Here is a 10,334-nt window from a genome sequence, read left to right as displayed (position 1 = left end):
TGCTAAAACACGAGTTAGACACGGAGCGGCAGTTGAAAGAGAAGTGGGGGGAATTTTTTAAAAATAAGCCCCCACACAAAAATGAACAATTTTATATTAAAAAAGTAAAGACAATTTTATATTCGATTTAAGTTATATTCACAGTATATAGAGGAGACTCATGAAATTCAAGTAAGAGGATTAAAAAAAACAAATGTTCGGATGCCAAAGAGAGTCAATAACTTATACTATATATGTAAAAAAAAACTATTTTTACCCTATCTATATAGTATAATTTTTGAATGAAGAATTGATTGACATCGCATCTCTCTCTCCATCCACACTGAGCGTAACAATTTACATTATCAAGTTTATTAACAGGTTGTATTAGGTTAGTTTTTATTTTCCAGGTTAAATAATGAATCAAATCGTTAAACAAACATTGTTTGCAAGGTATTTTAGGTTAAAGTTGAAATGATAAAATACTTTTACTAATTTTTATGGCCTACTTTACGTAATTACGGGTGGGGGTGCACATTGTTTGTACTTAGAAATAAGGCTGCACGTATTACTTTTAGCTCATATATGTATGCACATACATATTTGTGGGTGAAAAATTAAACTTAAAAAAAAAAAAGTTTGGAAATTAAATTTTGGAAAACAAGGATGCCGTTGGATTAGTCTCTAATAATTATATGTATATATTTTAGGTTTAAAAAGAAAAAAATAATTAAAAGGCTCCTGGTCAGTGTTGTGATCCCTGTTAAAAGATCGGAAATTTCTAGTTAGATTTGCTTGAGTTGTTGGAGCAGTTGAAAGTCTCAATCCAATTACGTAGATAAGTATTTTTAGGCTGCTTTTTTAAGCTAAATTAAAGCTACTACTGATGTTATGAATACACGTATAATGTTATTTTGTTATTAACCTTTGAAAGGTATTTGTGGTAATTTTATAAAAATATACTTTTGATTTTAGCTTCTAAGGAAAAAACAATATGTTTTTATTTAAGCGAAATATAATGTTCTAAAAATAAGCATGATTTTTTCTTTTTATTTAAGGAGAATTTTCTGCAATTTCTTGAATCCAAAATGGATAGGGAGCTTCTCTACTCTAATTTTTATTAAAATAATTATTAAATAAACAATTTAGGAAAAAAGAAAACCAACGTTATTAAATAATTTACTAATAACTCAACATTGAAGTTATCTTAGTGGAAGAGAAACAAGAATGATTCACGTCTACTATGTTTCTAACAGAAAGTTCCAAATAATATTCGCCATTTTTATCAATTGCATATATCCTATACCCAGACAAGGACCGTCCTCGTCAATTACTTCAAAAGACTTAACGCGTAGGCAAATTTAAGATTTTGAATTCAATGAGTTTAAGATATTAAATTTTATAAAAATATGTTAAAACTTAATGTCTACACTATTTTAAGTTTTTCCATATATGTATAAAGAGATGATGGTCCAGTTGAATCTACTCCTAATATATTCTCTAGATTCAAAACTAGTTGTACGATTTACTCTTTCGAAAATAGCTTGAATTTCTTTTAAAAAAGGAGAAAGAAAAGGACGCTTAATTAGAAATGGAGAGGTGAGGTGAACCTCACCGTTCCATGTTAAAAAGAAAATATAGGAAATACAAGTGGCTTCGACAAACACTAAGAGTAATTATATTTAGTATGATAGTTTAACTTAATTATTTTTCATACCTAACATTTGTATGTTAATGACAATTATTAAACTATAAAGGTAAAATACGACAAAAGAGGAATGTATCCCCAATTTAGCCATTCTCTCACATACGGTCTCTCTCTCTCTCTCTCTCCCTTTCTCTCCTCCGTTTCCACTCTCTCTCACTCCTAGCAAGAAATCGTCTCGGAACCCGGCAGTATTTCGCCAACCGCCGACACTAGAGACTCGTATCCGAGCAAAAATACACTTAGATCGACCACCACCATCAACTCCTCCCCTGCTTTCAATTCGGCGCCATCGGATATGAAAGACGAAGAGAAAGACAAGTAGTGGTAGTGGTGTTGTTGTGGCGGATGGCGGTAGAGATACATCGAGATAAGAGGAAGAGGACGAGCGTTGTTGGTGGTGGTGGTGGGAGTGACGGTGGCTCAGATCTGCCCGACGCCTCCACCTCTCCCCGGCTTCACGCCGCGGTGGTGGGAGGACGGGGTGCCGGAAATACGCTTATTGTCCGTATCCGACCGAAAAATACACTTTATTGTCCCGGATCCGATCGAAAAATACACTTATTCGCTTGTATTTCGAAGGAGATTTTTTTTGTATATAAATGAATACGATGTGAATTTGAAGTGTATTTTATGTCTTGTATCTCAAATTCGAGTGTGTTTTATTTCTTTGGGGTGTATTTTATTTAACTTTGTTAAAGATTTGGGTGTATTCGTTAAATTTTTTTAGTCCAAAGTTCGGTGTCTGGGGTGTATTTTATTTTTTGTATTCATTATTTGAGTGTATTCATAAATTTTTTAGTGTAAACTTCAGTGTTTCTTTATGTATTTTTTGCTTGTATTTTGAAGGATTTTTTTTTTTGTATACAACCGATTTTAAATATAATAAAGTGAATACAGTGTAAAAGTAGCTACAAATAAATACAGTTGAGTTGAATACATTTGACTTGAATACAGTTAAGTTGAATATATTTGACTTGAATACAGCTTAGTTGAATACATCAAAATGCGACTTGAATTTGAATACACCAAATACAATCTACCGTAGCGCGTGAATATAGTCTACCGTAGGTTAATGGAAATGTTAACTTAGCAAAATATAACTATGCCTAAAAAAGCCCCTTAAAGTGTAGTTATTTATGTAAGTTGCCCAAAAATATAACATATATATAGGAGTGAAAATTCTTTTCATTCCCTTAATTTTTTTCCTTCAAATATTATGTACTAGTTGACAATGGGAAAAAATACCATCATTTGCGTTCTTGTTATTTTTTCTTCCCATAAGTATAGGGAAAAGGGCGCACTTTACCCTCTACTTTGGGAAAAGGTTTATAGTTACCCCCCGTTATACTATCGGCCCCACTTATACCCTACCGTTACAATAGTTGAAATATTTGCCCTTATTTTTGCTCACAAGACTGTGTGCACATGGCCAATAGCTTGGCCAGGCATCACTTGTATCATTAAAATGCCACATAAGAGGCCATGTAGCAATTTAATTAAATGACTCCTAAAATTAAAAGACCAAAATGACTAGCCACACCCCGTTATGTGTGTTTGTGTTCCATTTGGTGATTGGCGCTACGAGTAGCGATAGATATCTCGGTCTATGTTAATGTCATGATTGAGATATGATTGGTATACGTGTCGGTATTTGCATTATGATACATTGTTGGTGTACCCTTTCATGGTAATTGTGATATATATCTTGTTGCTTGTCTTATTGTTGGTATTGTGATATGTAATCTGTTGTTGGCATACCCGTCGTGATACTTGTGATATTGAACTTAGTTGTTGATACTTGATGTATGCATTGCACGCGTTCTGCACATTCACGATCGGCCGACACTCGATGATGATCCGATATTGTTGATCGAGTAAACCGATATTTGATAAACTCCTTACTTGAATGATTGTAAAGGCCGATGTACGAATCCATTCCCGAATCGTTGATTGTGGAAATCGATGTTTGATAAACTCTTTTACTCGAGTGATTGTGAGAAGGCCGAGCGTGCGAGGTTAAATTTCGGAATCGTTGATACGTGCATTACATACATTCCCTCATATTCACGATGCATGGTCGATACCGGTAATTATCCGGTATCATTGACGAGTGATTCTTTACTTGAGCGATCGTGAGAGGCCGATGGCTGATGATCTATGCCGGCATCATTGTTGCATGGCGGATTCCGATGTTATCCCGGAATCGTCGTTAGTGCATGAATTTCGCGAGTCCCCCAGGGTGGTGCCTATGAGACTCCCCCTGTGAGCAATTAACGGGCCCCGTCATTTCATTAGGCAAAGATCCGAGACGCGCCGGCACTAAGACTTCGCGAGCCACGCTAGGTCGTGCTACCGAGACGACGATATTTCCGTCCAGTACATGTGTATACACTCATGTTGCATGGCATTACATCTCATCCATTCCATTATTGCATGGCATTGCACCATTTGGCTTGATTGCGATTCATTGTGATTGTTCGCGATGATTGAATTTGACATGTTCATAGCAGCGTTCGGTGTACTTGGGTTTTTAGGCTTGACGTAGGTAACGACGGGACACTTGGTTGAAATCTTCTTATCTTATACTTATTGGATTCAGACCGCTTATTTTCCTTTTACCGTGTTATCTATGTGGCAGTGGTAGATGATGCCTACCAAGATCACATTGTACCGACCGCACTTCGCATTCTTTTACGAATGCGGTATCGAGTCGGATCTACCTCTCTTACTCGTGGTCGATCGACCTCACCTTCTCAACAGTTTTCTGGGGTGAGCACGGCGTCCGCGACCTCGGAGACTGTTACTATCGCTTATGTCTTACTTTTCATTCAATACATGGTTTGAGACTATTATATACCGTATTATTATTCGCACCTTAGTATTCGGACTAGTATGCTGCTTGTATGACCGGACCGGATATCGGGGTGAATTCGATTACTCGCACTTATCTACATTATGTTATATAGTGAGACTTATGTCATTTTATTTCTTCCACTATTATTTTATTGAGCGTGAATGTTCGTTGGGGTTTGCCTACGCGAGTGGAAAGGGTAGGTGCCGTACGACCTAGCCCAAATGGGTCGCGACACCCCAAATCTTTGCCAATGGGGGTTCTCACCGCACCATTCGTCGGGGGACCCGCCGGAGGTCCATGCACTAACAACAATTTCGAAAATATCATCGGATCCACTTGCAACAATGATGCGGAATCGATCATCGGACATCGGCCATCTCCCCATCACCAAGTAAAAGAGTTTTATCAAAATATCGCTTTCACTCAATCAACGATACCTAGATCATCACCGGGTATCGCCATGCATCATGAATGAATGAGAATACGTGCAATGCGTATATCAGCATCAACAATCGAGCTCGATATCCACCAAGTACCAACGATGGGGTACGCCGACGATGTCGATGGGTTTCACGTCGAAAACGGTCTGGAATTGATGCGGTTTATCGGCCGTCTCGCACAGTACTCGAAGCAAAGGTTTTATCAAATATCGGTTTCACTCAATCCAACGATACCGAATCATCCTGGTATCGGCCATTATCACCCCTTTTCGCCCCGCGCGATGAACACACACGTGTTTTAATTGTTTAAAGGATTTTTCATTTAAAGTGATCGTTTTGAATAGAGATTTATTTATTTATAGAGTCGCCACTTGGAATTGGATTTTGGTGTTCCAAGTCACCTTATTGAATCCCTAGTCAAAAGAAAATGACTTTTTATTTTTTGGTCTGCGAAAACAAAAAACTGGGTAAGAAATTTTGTTGATCGGGGAGAAGGTGTTAGGCATTCCCCGAATCCCGTGGTTCTAGCACGGTTGCTAATTTTATTGGCTTATACTTGGTTATAATTAATTCTTGGATAAAACGTGTTTTAATTGTTTAAACTTAGAAGCGTGTATGCACGTAAGGTCTTTCATTTATTATTAGAGTGTCAAGGAGTGGGGTGACCCACATGACTTTTCTTTAATTATATACATTTAACCAAGAAACGGATTTGTCCACATGGTTAACACAATTATTTAAGAGCGCTTAAATTTGCCTAGCGCTTTCATTTAAAATAACTATTGAATTACTGAGTCTTCAATAAAAAATAAAAAAAGAAATCTGATTTTTTATTTCATGTATACGCCAGCAACTCGAAATCAAATTACTACTCCGTCTACTGTTAGTTAAATGAAACAAAGGCATAAACAATAAAATATAGCCAGAAGTAATTATTCATTTGATAAAGTCATTCAACAATGATAAAATATTACTGTATAAAGGATAAACAAGAAAATATGACCAGATGGAAAAGAAAGCTACTTGCCTATGAGTCGCACCTACTGTGTATCAACCTAACCATTTCTAAACACCTCAAAAACACCAAAGCAACAAGTATAAAGGAAATAAACATTTTAGGTATAAAAAACATTCTATGGAGCTCTTTTTTTGGTGTTAATGGAGGTTTGGAGGTGAGTTTACATGGCTATTTTAATGGAGTTTTTGGGCTGGTTTCCATTAGAGCTTATGGGTTTTTAATGTGGTTAAAACGGGTGAGCTTAATGGTGTTTTATATGGTGATTTTGGCACGGTGAAGACAGTGGTTTCACAACCCCTATCTGAAAATACGGCTTGCATGGTTGACAGATCTGAAATTGGTTACTTTGACGTGAAACTACCGAGTAAGGAAGAGGATAGGCGCTGTGATTTCTTTTCCTGCTATTCTACTTTTTAGGAAGGAAACTGCAGCTAGTTGTTGTCTAGAATTTATAGGTGTAGTGTTCTTGTGGATGATTAATGTGTAGAGTCTCAACGTTAGGAAATTAGGGCTACTTTTCCTTTTTATAGTGTGTCTAATTTTGGTAAGTTTCCTTAAAATTCCTTCTAATACTAGAATATTCTTATTCCTAAAATAAATATGAGATGGATAAAGGGGATGAAATTTGTAAAATAACCAAAGTTATCATCGGTTCGATTTTCTTTTTCTTTTGATTAAATAAAAACGCCAAGATAAATTATTAATCATTTACTTTTAAATCAAAAAAATAAGAAACTTAAATCATTACACTAAGGAAAAATTTATTAGGTAATTAACTAAAAAAAACTAGATTAAAAGAAACCTTTTTTTGTTATTTTTCTTTCGTTAAAATACAAAACTTGTACTCTAAAAATAGTGAATATTTTTGTTCTTTTTTTTCTTCATAAATAAACCTACTAAATACAACAACAAGAATAGCCTGCTGTAACATTTCAAAATGGACCCATTTACACCTTAGGAACAAAATAGATCTTAACACGAGACCTTACCTTTATCTCAAACATAGAGAATTTTCCGAAAGATCTTCGGCTCAAGAGAAAACACAACGAGAAAGGTTAGATAAGCACAAACAAATAAAAAGCAAAATGTAAATGAAACTAAAAAAAGCGAATAAGTCAAAATAGAACGGAGTCCGAAAAAAGGAGCAAGATGCAGTACACGGATAAATAAGAATAATCGAAATACAAGAAACAACATATAGTAGCAAGCAACAAAGGACAATAGACTATAGATCGAAACAACGATTACCCTACTAGTCTTCTACCCTTAATGCGAGTCCTCCAAAACCCTCCTATCTAAGGTCATGTCCTATGCAGCCCGTGACCTCGCCATGTCCCCGTCTCAAAGACCTCTCCCCCCATGCTTTTCGGCCTACCTACCTCTTCCGAAACCATCCATAGCTAACCTCTCCTGCCCTCCGCCTTCCAGGGCACCGTGCCTCTCCTCCTCACATGCCCAAACCATCTCGACTCGCTTCGCCCATCTTTGTCCTCCACTGATGTTACTCCAACCTTATCCCTGATATCTTCATTCCTAATTCTATCTCGCCCGGTGTGCCCACACATCCATCGCAATATTCTCATTTCCGCAACTTTCATCTTTTGACGTGAGAGCTCTTATTTTGATCGCCCAACACTGCCCGTACAACAAGGTCGGTCTCACAACCACTTTGTAGAACCTGCCTTTAAGTTTTGGTGGAACCTTCTTATCACACAGCACTCCTGAAGCAAGCTTCCATTTCATTCACCCTGCGCCAATGTCCACCCTGCGCCAATAATAAATAAACCTACTAAATAAAATATATAATAAAATTGACACATTAAGACTAAATTAGAATAAATATTCAACTAAGGTGAAACCCCCCGGGGGGGGTAAAAAATAAACGTGTCTATGCCAGCACAAGAATGGAGAAATGTAAATCGTGTATCAACATAAACAATCATTTCAATATCACAAGTACCAACAAGGGATACCCAACAATGTATCAATATCCAATCCCAAAAAATTTAGGTAGCCAACAATCTATCAATATCCAATCCCAAAAAAAGGGGGTATGCAAAAAAATATACCCGCCTAAACCCAAAAATGGGTATGCCAATAATATATTCCAAATCAAGATGGATATCGGGGTCAAAAATCTCATCAACAACTCATGGCATCAACCCAAAAACACAAAAAAATAAAAACCAACACAACGGGCCCAATCAATCAATATACATTATTACCACTTCCTTAAACCCCTTTATTGGGCCACACGAATCTCCCTTAAAACCAAAATCTTTCATCACAACTTTTTTCACAATCGTTGGTACATTTTATCCTCCCTTTTATAGATTCACTATTAATGGCATAACACAAGTAATCACATATTACGAGAAATTTTCATCATTGGCACAAAATTAAGTTTCGTCCCATCCCCAATCACTAAATCCTTTTTTATTCAAAAGGGGAAAAAACACATCAAAAAACCTAAGGAATCTATAGGCCCGGGGAACAAACAAGTTACACAACAATATCATCCTAGGGTCCCATCCCAAATCTCCAATTTCCTACACGCTTCTCCGGTTTCCCCTTTTAATACAAAATAGGGGCCCAATCGGAAACCCAGAAGGGAAAAAATAACTTACCCAGCCAAAAAAAGGGGACGAACCCAAAATTTTTCCTTGTCTTTTGGTTCCCAAATAATCAAATTCTATCCTTTAATTCTTTTGAAGCCCTTAAAAAAATGATACCCATATTGGCTACTTTCTCTGGTCAAATTCCCAACCCCCTTTGTTTAGGAAAAATGGGCCCGAAGGGCAAAACGAAATTTTATGACCAAAATACCAAATTTAATACTAAAAGGCCAAAACCATTACTTTAATTATAAGAATACCAATTAATTCTCAAAATCACTTAAAAGTGAAAACCCCAAATTTGGGCCTAAAATCCCAATTTAATTCATGAAAATCAACTCTAGGGGTCGAAGATTAATGATTAACAAGCCTAGAAGGCTTTCCCAGCATTTTTCAACAACAATTTCATCATTGGACATCATCTAAGAATCAATTTCGTTTTTTAACCCCTTAAAGAAACCCCCAAAAAAACATCTTTGGGTTTAGTTATTAAAAGGGGAAATCATTTTAAAAATGACAATGGATAGATATAAGGTTAGGACACTTACCCTGGGGAAAAAAATGACTTTGCCTTAAGCGCCTCGAAGAGTGCTTCAACGAGTTTACAAGTTATGGGAAATTTCCCCAAGGGTTTAGGGGTTTTAAAATCAAAAGCGCCCGCTATAGCTCCCCTTTTCCCCCTTTAACGGTCGCCCCCCTATACGGTAGGGTTATAGCGTCCCACCCTTGCGGGGTCGGGATAATTCATTCTTCAAACTTGAAATTAAACCCTGAACCTTGAACCCCCCGACCCCCAAATATGCGGAATACAAAAATAGAATCCACTGCGGCCTCGAATTCCCATCGGGGATCTCTTGACCAAGTCCCTCCGATACCTCAAAATTAACTTTAACCCCAAATCCCAAAATGCCCCCATGCATTGGGAACAAAATTTGCCCAAAATTCTAAACAACCATCCGGCCTCTCGAAATCAACAAATTTGAAAAGATCCCTTTACTCTAAAATAAACTTTGAGTCAACTCATTTTTGCAAAAACCCAATTTTTTTAAAAAAATTCTAAAGACCACAACGATGTCTAGGAAGTATCCAACTATCTCTTTGAGTCAAAATAGTTCAATGAGACTCGGAAAGGGGCAAAGAGGGAAAAACAAATAAACACAAAAGACAAAACTGTTACCAAAAAATTAAATTTTTAAACCAAGACATAGTTTTGTCTTTCCAAATTTTTTCTCAAATTATTTCTTTAAATAATAAATTGCCTTTTGAAACTCAGGTTCCCAAAAATGTTTATGTCGCAACAAAAAGGAATCAACGAGCCTCGATGTCCTTTCTTTATAAAAACACAGGGAAAATGGGGAAACATTTATATAACCTTCCCAATAAATACTCACTAAGGGGTTATCCCTGCGTCTGGTTGCTTAAACCTACAATTATCTTTTTTCGATTGAATATTTGTCCAGACTTTAAACAAGTGCTTGGACATCTTAAATTCTTGGGGATTTTCATATATTCCCCTATAAGGACCTAAAGTGGGTTTGAACCCTCCTAAATCTCTCACTCTCTTGGATAGCAAAACTAATGAGATAATGTAATTTATCGCTTAAACGGTAGTATGTCTCTTCTAATGAACCCGGTCTTTGTGAAAACCTTGGAACAAGGCGTGCTTTGATCTTTTATTTCATTTTTCATTTCTTTTATAAAAAGACCCATTTATAACCAA

The sequence above is a fragment of the Lycium ferocissimum genome, chromosome 12, assembly GCF_029784015.1.
Source record: "Lycium ferocissimum isolate CSIRO_LF1 chromosome 12, AGI_CSIRO_Lferr_CH_V1, whole genome shotgun sequence".
In the NCBI taxonomy this organism is placed as follows: Eukaryota; Viridiplantae; Streptophyta; class Magnoliopsida; order Solanales; family Solanaceae; genus Lycium; species Lycium ferocissimum.
The sequence above is the reverse complement of the archived record's forward strand: the minus strand, read 5'-3'. Positions refer to the sequence as shown.